We start from the raw sequence: 15,294 nt of genomic DNA on the forward strand, positions 1-15,294 counted from the left end.
ATGCTCATTTCAATAACATTAAGTCTAACTTGATTAACGCAACAATTCCACTTAAGCAATGCCGATGCGTGGAGTTGAATCCTGAAGTCATTTAGATGAATAGATTTTATAGATAGAAAAATATCAGAAGACAGGAGAAAGTTCTTTAGCCAATATTATGTTCCACATCTCCCAGTGGTTTATTACCAAATCAAGGCAATATATTCGAAATAATTAATTAATTAAGATTTCAAATTAATTCATATATGAATGGTATATTATAATATTAAATTATTCTATTAATAAAACAAAAAATAGGTAATTACAAATGAAGTCTTAAATTTTCGTATAATGAAGAAATTGAAATTAGAAAAAAAGTGGTTTTAAATTGTAGGTTGTTGTTTCTTTCATCATGGAGCCAATCATTTTATCTTTTTACAAAGATAGAGGCGCAAGACACTTATTCCAAGGAGTCTATTGACTTTCTTTCTTATAAATAATTCGAACCAAATTGAACATGAATCTTCCAAGTTTGTGAATAAAAGTAATGTACTAGGTTATTACAAATTATTATAAATAATGAAACCCAGGAATATAAAAGGCTAGATCATCAACATCATCTACCAAAATATAAATGATAACTCTTTATTGTTGAAATAAATAAAGGACTTAGAGTTGGATGCAATTCCTATTCATAATTGATCCAACACATTATCAGGATAATATAGATTTTGACATGGAAGAGGCTCAACAGAATATAGGTTCATATTGGGAATGAGTATTTAACTTTCTGAACTTGACGATAGGAGCAAATAAGACTCGAGAATTATAAGACATTTTGGAAAAGTTGATAATTTCCCAAGGTTCAATGAGTGGATGTGTGCTACTTGGATCCGGGGAGACTTTAAGAAAATTGGCTTGAGTTAAACTCCTAGTAGAGATTTAATAGTGAATCTGATATTGGAATTGATGGTATAACATCGCAAAACTGAGGTCTAATATTCCTTCCCGAGACGGAGTTGGAAACACTGATATGATCCTTAACAAATTATATTAATACGACTAAAGAGTGAGGGAGGTTTCTTTTTCTAAGTTTTTCTAATTTATTTTTTTAATGTAGGTACCATATGTATATATACTCTATTCGTTATCATAAAATAATAAGATCCTTCATCTCTAGGACTGACGAAAATAATCACGGATTCCCCTGTTTACAAGAGTAGGAATGTTATATCTTGAATTTTATCCAACCGAGAGAGAAATATTCAAAGCAGCATTTACACTCGTATTTATTTTTTTCCTGTATTCACGGCGTCCGAAAATAAAGAAACATGATTCGAATAACCTCAGTAATTAAAAATAATAATTTGAAACTTGTCCCAATTTATGAATTTTTTCGGCATTTTATATAGAGTTTTTAAGTCATTAATAACCTCTTTATTCGATGTTTTAATTGAAATGTTATATTGTATTGATTTTTAGTATAGAATTATTAGCTTTGACAACGAAAAAAGGATTTTTTTTGTATTTTATTCTCTTGCATTCTTTTTTTGTATACATATACGTCAAGATAATTATAACTTAGGAGAATAGCTAAAGAGACGAGGGAAAAAATTGAAAAATTATAAAGAACAAGCATTTTTTTAATATATGGGGTAAAATTTAACCATGACCAGAAATGAAGGGTTAATTATACATTTATACAGCCTAAAGTACTGTTTATTGTCGTTGATTTCATATCCATACCAATACTATACGATAAAACATTGCGAAGCTAGTCAAAAGAATATAAACAATCGCGTTTTTTTTTGCCTTTTTTTTAGAGCCACCAACAAAAAAATTTCAAGGCCCATGCGGCAGACATAGCTAAGGTCCAAACTCCAAATGAATGGTATATTTAGTTTCTATAGACCTTGGAAAACGGGAAATAGTTAAATATTAAAAGGTTTGAAAAAAAAGTTAAAATTTGAACAGGTCTAATGTACATGCAGGAAAGATGTTGTAATCTGCCTTAATATTTTATCTTTATTGTATCTCACAAACATTTATTTAAAAAAACACACATAAGAAAGGCTGGTTGACAATTTTTTTTATAACAGTAGGGAATTGGTCTAGAAAGACTAGAAGCTCACAATAACTCATTCGAACGCGACTAATCAATGTTTCTAACACTGATATGGGGAAACAAAACAAAAATATCGACAGCTTATAATAAAATATTGGGATAATGCGGTATATATATAGTAGAAAGTAACATGATCTACTAGAATGATTAAAAAGAAAAAAATAAATTAATGTTTTCCCCCTGAGAATGTGAAGAATGTTTGGAAAAAGAACAGTTTAGAAACATATATTTAATTTTATAGCTGAGAGCAGCTATAACGTAATGGAAATAAAGACAAACAACATTCTGTATCTAGCAATGATATAGACAAGAATTACTGTGGTGTTGATCCTTATTTCTACTCCGAGTGCAACAATGATTTGCATTAATAAATCTGCAACAATTCATCTGTGTTACTTTTGCCTTTCCAAAACAAGTAATTACTTTATGTTTTTATGGTATATCTTCAAAAATAAAAGAATAATGAAAAAAGTTTTGGAAAATTAAAAACATTTATTCCTGTAACAACTACAAAAAGCTGAGCCCTCTTCCTTTATCTTCTTATTTTTATGTATGATGATATTGATATATGTTTGCAAATACATTTTTTAAATTTTCTATCATTCATTTTAATTTGATTTGATTCGTTCAAGAAAAGTTTTCTTTTAATATAAACCAACATAATTGGATTTCTTAATTTCAATATAGACTCTAGTATATTTTCCAGTAAATTTTTTGACTTACTTGTACGTTTTAAGATACTTTTAATTAAAACCTAACTGGCTGACAAATACCATAATCGAAGGAATCACAGGTACATAGATATCTCTGTCAATCCTTATGATAGATTTGTGAGCAAATAGTACTCTGTTTTTTTTGGGAGTGATGGGAAAGCTTTTTTTTCCCATATGGTTAAACCGAAGTGTCAATGCTAAGAACTACAAGTAAGTAATTCAAAGTCAAGTTATTCCACGTCTTGAGGCAACCTATGGTCGTGTGGACTTCATATAGATACAAGATGGAGCACCTGCCCATACATCAAATGCCCTTCAGCAATATTTTTCTAAGATGCTGGGCTCAGAGGGTGTTTGGTCGAAAGAGGTTTGTACTTTGTCTTCGCCAAACCTAAACCCGCTTGATTTCAGCATTTCGGGCAAAATTAAGAAGGTTGCCTGTGTTAAATCTCATTCAAATTTGGAGTCTGTGTAGGGCACGGTTAATCCAGCCCGGGCCAATATGCATTGAAGCTAAACGCTCATTTGCTAAAAAAACATTCTTAAGATGTCCTTAATAATCAGCAAAAAGCTTTTTGCTGTACGAATTAATTTGCAACTTTGGGAATTTTCAATTTGTTTATCAATTTCATTCAGTAACTAGGGATTTTGTAAAGAAAGCAACAAAATTGATTGAACATTCTTGCGGAGGCTAAAAAATAGTGGTGTGTGTGTTTTAATCACTTTAAATAATAAGATTTAACATAAATCAACTCTCATTTATAGATAATTAATTATTTTAAGTTTATTTTCTTGTACGTGTAAATATATAATAATGTTTTTTCAAGTTAATTACACTGCATCATATGATATTTAATTAAAAACAATTTAATTTGATTTTGATTCCATTAAGTGCATATCTGACTGGATTTGTAAGGATTTATGTACATGCAGATATAGTTGTGCAACGAATGTGGCGAATAAACTGTTTATAAGTATGTTTTTAGAAGAAAAGAAAAGAAATATTTAAAATACATGAAGTGAAATATATTATTATTAATATAGAAATATCTTTCAAATAAAATTTTTAAGTAGTTTCATGTGAGTATTGACATACCCATTTAAAACCCAATATTAAATAAAAACCAAAGGCTAAAGAATAATTATATAAGGGTCTATTTTTTATCTTAATTCAAATAATTTCTTTATATATTTGCAAGTGTTCTGGCTGTAGATAACCGTTAAAGCCTCTTTTGATAATCAAGATAATTTTTTGGATGATTTTGTGCAAATAAAAGGAAATGAGCGGCAAATGGATTATTAGATGGTGCTGAAATGCTTCAGTTTTGGGATACTTTTGGAATCCAGTAAACTTAGATTTGTAATTATCCTATCTTTACCAAAATTATATATCTTTCATATTTGATTAATTAGCTCTACTAGGAACTTTAAACAATCAATGTTTAAAGGTTTCATCAGTAATTTGATTAAACTGGTTATTCATCAAATGTAAGGAACCATTTTCTCTATGGTAAACTTTATGCATATTTTTATTGCAGATTTGATTATTTGGATCGATTCCTGACTTTTTTGGCTGACTGCAGTAATTTATATTTAACAAAGAAACTCAACATTTGCTTCCTTTCCGATTATATCATAATTTACAATACATATAGCCTAGGATGCTCTGACTAAAAACCACTTGTGACACATAATGCAGAAATTGTAAAATAAGTTTGGTTTTACAATCGATTAACGTTTGAAAATTCCAGTAGCACCGTTATGTGTTACTTCATACACTTTTAAAACGGTTTCAAACTATTATGTATTATGTAATATAAAGCACCAGACGGTTTCCACTGGTATATACGCTTCAATCAAAAAAGTAAATAAAATAAGATTGTAATTGTTCTTTATTATTAAATAATGTACGAACCCCCCAAGTTTATAAACAATTCATTACTAAAATCCAAGATCTTGGGAGAAATTCAGGGCGTGCAGCATAACAAAAATAATATAGTTTTGTTTTTAAGGAAAAACTGCTGAGGTTTTGTAGATAAATAAATATTCCGAGGATAAAGGGGATTATTATCCCTTCCATAATAATATTACTAATAGGAGCTTAAATTGTGTTTTCATCATGAAATGATAATTAAATACAATTAATAAATGTAGATAACTATCGAACTGAAATAAATGTAAATTAACTATTTCAAAATGTAATTTTTTCATTCTTATTACAAATTCCAATTTCTTTTATCCTCGGATTGTTTTAAAATTTTGAGTAAAAAAACCTTGACGGTTGTATGTAACATAAGTTAAACTTTTTATCTAAGAGCTGCAACCCCACTAACACTTTTCTTTGCTATCAAACTCTAAACTAGCAGGTTACAAGATTTATAAAATAAAAATCCGGGACATTTGTAGTGTGGTGGAGAAAAACCATTAAAGAATGTCATTAATAAATAAAAAACAAAAGAGTACTTCAATTTTCAGAAGTTTTCTACCCCCTTGACCGAAGAAAGATTACCCAAAACGAGCACTATCCCAGAAATATGGGAAGTCTGGTCAACTTACTTCTAGTGTGCGTTAAACATTGTAAGGGAACCTCAGCATGCAAATCCGTCTGGCTCAGTTTCTTTTGGCATTTTTCTTTTTGAACATAGACGAATTAACTTAATTCCAATATAATTTTAATATTTCTACGCTTTGTTTTCAATTTTTAATCATATCCCTTGTGCAAACTTAATTATTATTAATATGAAGTCTTGATATTATATTATATAATTTATTATTAAATTATATTACATTTTTTTGTTCACAATTGTTGGAATAAGTTTCCACGTAGGATTAGGAAATCATTAAAATAAATAATAAAAAAATAAAAAAGTATATTAATCTATTAGTAGTTATATAATTTAAATCAATTATTTTATTTAAAAAATATGAACACAGTAAAAAGCAGGATAATTAGAACATATTCAGAGTAGACGAAAAAAAAAGTATTTCAGTCTAAAATATTTGCACGGTAACTAATCGAACTACAAAACATTTAGGAGGCTAGATAAGCTTTTAAGCAAGGGTTTAATTGAATGAGTTAAATAAAAAATGTTCTAGTAGGACCATCAAAGTCTATCTACAAATATTGGTATTCCCCTAAAAAATATCATCCATTGTCGGTGTATGTATTCGAACTGAGTATCAAATTAACTAGGCTATTCGTGATGGAATAGATTTGGGCCACATTGTAAAACGGTCCCCAAGTTCAGGTCAGAAGATTATAGTTGGTTTAGAGGGGGCAATTCGGACATAGCAGAAAATTCGTTCTATATCAATTAACAAAATGGTAAGGGTGTTCCCCTCAACCATTTGGAAAAAACAATATTTCTAGTACTCTGTAGGAGTGTAAGGTCAACCAGACACCTATTAACTCAATTAATCATCGAGAAAAATTCCAAGCGGTCTAATGTAGCTTTTGCTTTTTTGAAGCAAAATAGTTCAATGTTAAAAAAAATTCCGACAAAAAGATTTTCCTATTGAGCAGTATCATAACCGCCAAAATGACTTTTGGCTTTTCAAATCGAGAAAATAAAGCCTAGTTGATGAATCAATTAATGGAGAAGTACAATTAACATGTTAAATAGAATACAAACAAAAGTGAGAAATACTTATAACTATTAACTATGTACTCCAGTATATCAAAACTGTTGGGTTCTAAAATATAGAAGAACCAAGTCTTCGCAACACGGACAACTTATTGACATATATACTTTTAGAAAAAGACCAAGAAAAGCTGTTCATAAAGACCTGATGATAAAAATGAAAGAAACATGGAATGAAAAATAATGAAGGTCTAAAGTTGTAGACAACACTTCTGATCTATGACTCAAGAACTGATAGAGCATATAACTATATTTAATTATGATCTAAATCAATACAGCAAAACTTCTTCTTTATGAATGCATGTCATCCGGAGCAATATTTTTAATCTAAAAAATATCAACAGGTATAGTCATATCCATGTAATGTTGCAGGGGTTTCGCATGTATCATCTAGGGTGATCTCATATTAAAAAAAGAAAGTAAAAGTATATATATATATGTGTGTAGAGCTGTATTAGTTATGTAAAAACAAATGAAACCTCGGAGGTGTTTAGGTTAACTCATACTATAAATATGGTTGAGGACTCATTTTCTAACAACGAGCGTTTTTATCTAAAGTTCTTATTAAAAAAGAAAAGTATAATATCTAAATAAAATATATTAAATGAGACTTTAGATGAGGTTTAGCAAGAAGTGTGTAGATAAAACTGAGCGAGCAAGGTAGCACTCTAGAGACTAAATTACTCTCTAGCTGATTACGTTATACTAAAAAAATACGATACCTCCATATAAATATATCATTAATTAAATGCAACTTTTATGTGCCTAAGTATTAAATACTAATTTTCAGCAGATTACTATCATAATTATATAAATCAAAGGGGGGAGATAATTGATTTTTTATTAAATTCTATGTGAGTTAAATATTAAAATGAGCATAAATATTTTTTTAATCATATATTTCAAGAATTAACTAAAGATTGCCTGATTTTTTAAATTATTTTGTGAAATCATCTGAAAACTTCATACTTTATATGAAGTTCCCAAAAAAATTACAACCAATTATTTAACTCATCTGAATATCTATTTACTTTCATTTTATTTTTTCATGTTTTTGTGCCTTTTTTTTATAATACAATGTACTTACTGGTATTTAACAAATTGCAATAGTTTTAGGAGATCTATTCTTTGTTCTATACGTATTTACTAGTGCTGAGACTCCATCCAAGAAAGATATTTCTTTGGTTTGATCTTAAACGATTCCTCCTTGAGCAATCATTATAACTTTCCACTGACTTAGGTTTGACATTTGTAGTATTTTCTAATAAATCCGGAATTTAGGATAAAACTACTATTCATTGCCATATTTTGATATGAAATAACTTTATGGATGAAAATAAAAGTAAATAACAAATTCATAAAAACATTGTAGTATTTAAAAAAAATTATTACTTAATATTTATTACAATTTATACAAATTGTGTAGAGGAACTTACTTACAAGCTAATATACTGTTTTATATTTCCTCAAGTATTTTTTATCATAGCTAAAATTATATTTTAATATTTATTAATAAATTTAATAAATGCGTGAAAAAAGAGTTACAATAATATTTTGGGAAATAAATTTGATATATAATTGTTCGGCTGTCACACTGAGAGCATTTTGTGTCAAAATTATCAAATGGTGGTGTTATAGGATTTTTATTTACCATGGAACACATTTGAAGTGAGATTTAAGCAGTGCTTCTAGCTAAAATACGATTTCTTATGTGTTTATAAAGTAAATTGATATAATATCTCCATTGTTAATTCAAGTTCAAAAGCTGATAGCCCTTCATCATAATCTAGATTTACCTAATCTGAGCAGGAACCAACCGTCAATTACTGGTTATATCCATACAGATAAAAAACATATCTTTGATTAAGAATTAACTTAAAATTAGTAATATATCATTTATGTATTTATGTGTGTTCCTCATAGCCCTAATCAATAAAAAGTTAATAATAAAAAAAAAGATATTTTTTTTTGGCGTATGTAAGGCTTTAATACATTTTAATCAATCAGAATCTGCTAAAATTTTGGTATCGGTACATATCTAGTTTCAAGAGCTATTAAAGAATTTAACAAATTTCCGATTTAGCTATTTGACTTGATTCATGCAACTCATGAGAGACAAAAGCCTCTTTCGTTCCTCACCATGCCAGTATTTACACTATATATATTTCATATGAGAAACTAGAAGTAATCTTTTTCAGTAACTTTCATTCATATGCTTCACTATGACGTGGGTTTTATGTCTCACGCTCTTTAGTAAAATGAAGAAAATCTTGTGGTTGTAGAATGGAATGAAGAGCTAGAGACATAGGGTAGAGGGACTTGACATACCAATTCCTTGAAATATATATATTGGCAAAGTTTTCAAAGTTCTTGAATGAAGAGTATGTGTTTGCTCTAGGAGATGAATGTCCTTTCCTTTATTATCAGACATATACCTTAAGTCCTGAAACTCGGAGTAGATGACGAAAATGGGTGAAATTAACTTAGAAAAAAGTTAAAAATATTTTATTTAAAAATATAATTTTGAAGTTTCTTATGAAATGACGTCTTGAATCATCATAAGTCATTCTTCTACTCTCAACATTATGATATAATTTATTAAAATCTCGGTAAAACAATCACAGCTGAAAAGAAGCCTGCCCCATTAAATTTCAATAATAAAAAAATCGCTATATCGATCCTCACTGAAAAAATCTTCGAAATAAAAAGCGAACACCAGTTATTAGCAGTGGGTGAATACTTAAAAGTTAATTTAAATATGCAACAGCTTTATTTGAGTTTTATCTCCTTCCCTCTAAATTATTAATCACATAGTTATTCATAAATTCATAAGCAATTAAAATAACAATAAAAAATGTGGGTTTTAGCAAGCAGACCAAAATTTTGTTCCACATTGTAATTGGTCTCAGACTGTAGACTGTTATTTTTATGTCCTCAATCTGCAGATATAATATTTAATCGGTTTCATATTGAAAGGAGTAACTGTAAAACCTCACATTGTGTAATCGAAATAATGCTTCAAAATCATTATTGACGTCATCAACATTCCATAAAAATATTACATTATTTTTAGATGATACTGATCAAAACCATTTTTTTATTGGCGTGATTAATTTAATTATTTAAGACTACAAGTCTTGCATTATCTTTATCTATCTTGCATTGGTCCAGAATTTTTGACCCCAATCATTACGCTAGTATATTCATATCTATGTATATTGAAATACATATATGTATACTTATATTTCCTTTCTACTTCTAAAGTTATCTCTTTATTTAGGTTTATATACTCATTTGATCTAAATGTAATGATAATCAGATTTTATTGAGTCATAATTGGATGATTTTTGTCTAGGATGATTAAACAATAATATGTAGGTATAATTTGCACGGAGTACACGGAGAGTTAATATGGTTGTTGTTATAGTTCTTTCATTGAATCGAAAGTATTTATTGTTTGTTGGTTAAAAAATGGATCCTAATTGTTCAAAAAAACATTAAAGAAAAGTATAAACACTTTTGAAAAAGATATAGAGGTAGCTCAACACCCCTAAATTTTTGAAAATTTACATTTTCAACGAAAAAACTGAGTATTTGATTTAATACTGTCCATATACCTCAAATTTTTTGTCAACACAATAAATTGGCTTACAAATTTACTATAAAATATATTTTATAACTATCTACAAAAAAAATAAAAATAATAATGAATAAATGTTCAAAATAACGTCAATTGAATTTGATTGAAATTACCCTTTCTTTATTTTCTTTAGCATATTACAACCCAGCTACTGGTCTGATAATATGAAAATTTGCAATTACGTTTAATCGAGAAAAAAAAATCATTTTTTAATTACCATGACCTTAGTGTTCTTTGTATGACATTTTCATGACTCATCCACAGAAAGTGACCTTTTTAATTTAATTTTAACACATGAAAACAACATTAAAAATCTAGGTCATCATAGTCAAAGATTGTCCCCACAAAAAAATATATCATTCAGATTTATACCTTGATGATGTATCAAATAAATTATGACTTCTAACTCCGTATTGAAAGAAGAAAAAGACTTCTCTTAGTCCAGCGAGAAAAAACACGGAAATGGTTCATGGTTGGAATTGATAAAAGCCTCGCAGCCAAAGAACAGCGATTGCCTTTTTTTAAAAAGGCAAGAGAGGAAATAGACGAAACTTAATCATGCAACTTTCTTCATTAATCTCTGAAGCTTATACTCTTGATGAGCAAACTAATGAAAATATAGATGACGAAAGTGAAGATGATTAATATTTTCATTAGACTAATGGTGCAAAGGAGCATTGGAGGCCCAAGATACATTCGATATTTACTCTTACTATGAAAACACAAACATAACGTAATCCTCGTTCTTCACTTGGATTCAATTTGAATTATAATTTAAATATCCAAATCTGGACACTGTATATCACTTTTGAAAGACATCGAATATGGTGCATTTTACCAGGTTGACATGAACTTAAATCCACGATCAGAGGTATTGCCAAGAAATATAATTAATAGTTCTCTCTTGAATATTTATTTTTTTAAATTATCTTTTGCAAATTCAATAGTAATATCTAGTATCCCTTCCAAAAGTCCAATGGTAGAAGTTTTTTGCATTGTGACTTTTCAAGTATAACACAAGTTCCATTATTCTTGCCGGTATTTAAAATTTGTATTATCAAAACACATTGCTTCGATTTTGTGTCCAATATCTTATTCTTTAATTGCTTTAAATACAGCATTCGCTTATTCTTCTCGTGTCATAGATGTAAGTGTTTCCACCAATAGTAATTTAGAAAATTCTTTTCCGGAAACTAACACAGGTAATCAATCATTTTTTTCGGTTCTGTTAAGATTTTGAATAATTTTTCCGTCCCAATATATGATAAAAGAAACTTTTGGAGTAAAAATTTACATTGATATTATAAAATGTTTTGAGTCTGTACTTTAAAAAAGCTTAAATTTGAGATATATAGACAGTATTAAAGCAACTACTCAGTTTTTTCTTTAAAAATGTAAATTTTCAAAACTTTAGGGCTGTTGAGATACATCTAAAAAATTACAAAACTGTTCAAACTTTTTTAAATGTTTTTTTGTAGAATGAGGAACCATTCTTTAACCTAAACCATTTAATTTTTCCTTAAAAAATAATTTTATTGTCATCTTACTGCTTCTTGAAGGTATAAATAGAGTTGACATTTTTTGTAATGAAAAAAACTATGTTTAGATATTAGAAAAGGAAAAACAATTGCTAGCAGTGCTTTTTCTACTTTTTTGTTCATTATTTAATAAGTAAGGCAGAGAAAAAAAGTGTTTATAAATATGTATTTTGAGATTAAAAAAGGAAAAACGGTTGTTTTACTCGTTTTTCTTTTATGTTCATTATTTGCCAAATCATTGTTGTGATAAAGTTTTTTTCTTTTAAATAACTATAGTTTTCGGCCTAGCTTAAAACAATATTGAAAATAATAATTATTTTTTAGTGAAATGCCTTAACAAAAATTGCCTTTACGCCTGGATTGTAATTATTGGAATCTGCATCTATCCATTGCTCCTTGTAATTAAATTTTTTCCATTTGGATGTCCTCGAAGGGGGGTTATGTATAATGTAGTCCTTGGATGTAATAGATTTATCTACACCTATACCTAGATTTACTTTAAAGCAAAACTGGATATCAATTAGTGTTGTACTGGAAAAAATATGTTAGAAATTAGACATGCAAAAAATATTGTTGCCAATTAGTGTTATTTATCCCATTAATACAATTACTAATAATAGAATAAAGCTCTGACTCTATGAGTATTATTTTTTCTTTAAGGAAAATAGCATATTATGTATAATTTCTTAATTATAGCCTTATATTTATAAAATAATAGGAACAATAACATAAGAAGAAGAACCATACAGTATATCAATGTTTGTTTACCTGCTCATTGTTGTGCTTTGTTGTTTACTCATAAGGTAAACAGTATAATTATATACCTATATATCATAGGTACGTAAATAGTAAAGACTTTACTAAATATGTACCATCCAATCCTTGAATGCTTGATGATTATAATTTATTCAATGATGGATCACTTTAGAACTATTTTTATATATAAATATTGATTCTTCTTATTTTTTGTGTACTCACTTGTCTGAAAGGCTCCAATTATCCTTTTCATTTAAATCAATGGTGCTTAACTGGAGAGGGGGGGGGGATGGAGGTATTGAGTTCTTTTATAAAACCTTATGTATGTAAAAAAACAAACAATATATTTTGTTGAAAAAGATGAATGGAAAAGGGTTTAAATATTCGCTATTATAATCAAACTAATCAAAATCTCAGCCTTTTTTATTCAGATTCGCACATTTCTAAAGCATGATAGAAGAAAAGGGCCTCTGATGTACATAAAAGTACCAGAAATAGGAAAAAAATGTGGATTTAAGTCGTGTCCTCCAAATATATGTACATATATGTCAAATTTATATATAATTCTGGTGACCACATGAATGAAAAAAAGTGTATTTTATTTATTTATTTTTATCTCTATTTTGAAGATTAAAATATAATCAGAATAAAGGGAGCACTAATATGATATTTTTCAGCAGATATGTAATTTTTCAAAGTTACCAAATATCTCATTCGAGGTTATTAAGTTCACAGGAATTCCAGCAATTTTTACATCTCTATGCAAGAGTAAGAAATTAAACAGCTGATAATTGAATTACAATTATAAATTTTATGTTAATAATATCTATTTAACGTTGTTTGTAATTAAAGGAACAATTCCCCAAAATTTAGTAGAACCTCGGACAGTTGGAAAAGTGACGACTATTGATTTACTTCTAGCTTTGTTCAGTATAAAAGTTATAATGCTAGAGGAGTACAGACGAATTTACTAAAGTACTATAGTAAATTGTTATTGGAATGTAAATTTCCCTGCCATTACTTCATTTAAAAATTACCAAAGATGGCATAACTCCTAAATTTATGATCTAGACATCCCTTTAAACAGAATTTATATAAAAAAACTATAATAACTAATAAATGAAAGCGTAATAAAACATCCCAACCCAATTTTTTTTTAAATACGATGCCTATCGTATTTTTTATCTGAAAAAGTTTAGAAATATGTATTCTAATTTTGGTATCGGAATCGATACAAAATATTGATTTATTTTGAACCCAAATCTTCTAAGATCTCGGTATATTACATAATGTAGGCATGTGAATTATTCCACTTCAAGTTGTTATCCATTCATATGTACTTAGTTAATGCCAGGCACGTGTGTCTCTCTATTATAATTAGTTAAATCATTGATTGAATTTGGGCTTTATAATTTGCAAATAAATACAAAAAGGATGAATGATAATCAAAATGAGGAATAAAATGGATTCAATCACTTGTTTTAATATCATATAACAATTGTACATGCCTAAAAAGTGTGTAGGCATATAAATTTGCTAATTTAATGTAGCTTTTGTGAAAGATTGAATTATATTTTTAGTGGGTTTAAAAAAACACTTTGTAAAATAAATATTGTGATTATCGATGTATCCTTTATTTTCTATTCATTTGATCATATTAACAAAACCAACCAAGCAATCTTTCAGTAAACGATATTTTTTTAAATCCATTTGATGATCTTCTTTTCTATTATTTTTGAATGCTCATGGACATATAGAATGTTTTGTTACAACATGTAAAATGGTTCTTTCATGTGGATGGAATATTTATGTAAGAGAAACTCGGGCTTTATAAGATTTATTAAGGTCATTACGTGCAATAACTATTTTGTGGCTTATATTCCTTATATTTCATATAGATGAATTTTATTAAACAAATAAACAATTTCACTTAAGGAACATATCTCTTCTTTCATTGAATTAAAAAAAAATTCCATCATAGTACAATTAAATGTATTACAAGTTTTTAAATTTGTATAAATAATAATTCAGATGTAAAGCTCAAAATCAAGACCATAGGCTACATGCTAAGCTCCTTGAAAATAAACAAAACATAATGAAAAAGTCTATGAAACTGAAAAAATAGCAAAAATTTTACTTTAAAAAGATATGGTTACTTTTTAGATCAGACTACTACAAAGTTCAACAAACTTATTAGATTCTTATAAAGATTCTAACACAGTTTTGACAATGATTGCAACAAAAAAAAACGTCGTTCTTTAAATATATATTATCTAACCTATGAAAAAAAAATTTTGATTTTTATAAAATTGTTAAATTTATTTGAGATTACTGTCGAATAACATAACATTTCCGCCTCTCAATGTTGTTTACAAATATATGTTTACGTACAGGCTGTACAAAAATTAGGATAATTACAAATATATTCGTCAATGTTTCGTGTTATTGAGTTCATCATCTGAGTATTCATTTTTACTAAACCATTTGATCTCAAGCTCATTAAAGTTAGCTAAGTAGCTATTTGGAGGACTAAGTAAAATTTTCAAGATACATGGAGATTAAAAATAGTTCCTGGGATAGACCAAGTTCAAAAAGTACGCCGAATGTCATTAAGGCTATGAGGAACACAAGCTATCCAAAGAAATGGCAAGAAGTCCATCTAACCTTTTACAAGGACCATACCATGGGTAAGATTACAATGCAAGAGCTTTTGAGGAAGGACCAGATGGTTTTTTCCAAAGAAAGAACAAATACTTTCTGATGTCACAATCAATCGATTGAACCTTCTAGTTGTTTAATAAATATAAAGCGGTTATGCTGTCAATCCTGTTTTTCACAGACCAGAATAATTTCACCTTAGTTTGACCTTCAACGTCCGGAATGACCGTGTATGGAGCAAGGA

The 15,294-nt window shown here is 28.2% G+C and overlaps 1 long non-coding RNA gene across 1 annotated transcript; it reads right to left on the bottom strand.

The window, feature by feature from the left end:
- Window positions 1-1,493: 1,493 nt before the first annotated feature.
- On the bottom strand, window positions 1,494-7,746 carry LOC121116924 (uncharacterized). The gene is made up of 2 exons (XR_005863984.2): window positions 7,546-7,746; window positions 1,494-1,891 (listed from the first exon to the last, which is right to left on the bottom strand). It is a non-coding gene; the product is annotated as an uncharacterized lncRNA (long non-coding RNA).
- Between the last annotated feature and the right edge of the window lie 7,548 nt (window positions 7,747-15,294).

The sequence above is a fragment of the Lepeophtheirus salmonis genome, chromosome 4, assembly GCF_016086655.4.
Source record: "Lepeophtheirus salmonis chromosome 4, UVic_Lsal_1.4, whole genome shotgun sequence".
NCBI lineage: Eukaryota > Metazoa > Arthropoda > Copepoda > Siphonostomatoida > Caligidae > Lepeophtheirus > Lepeophtheirus salmonis.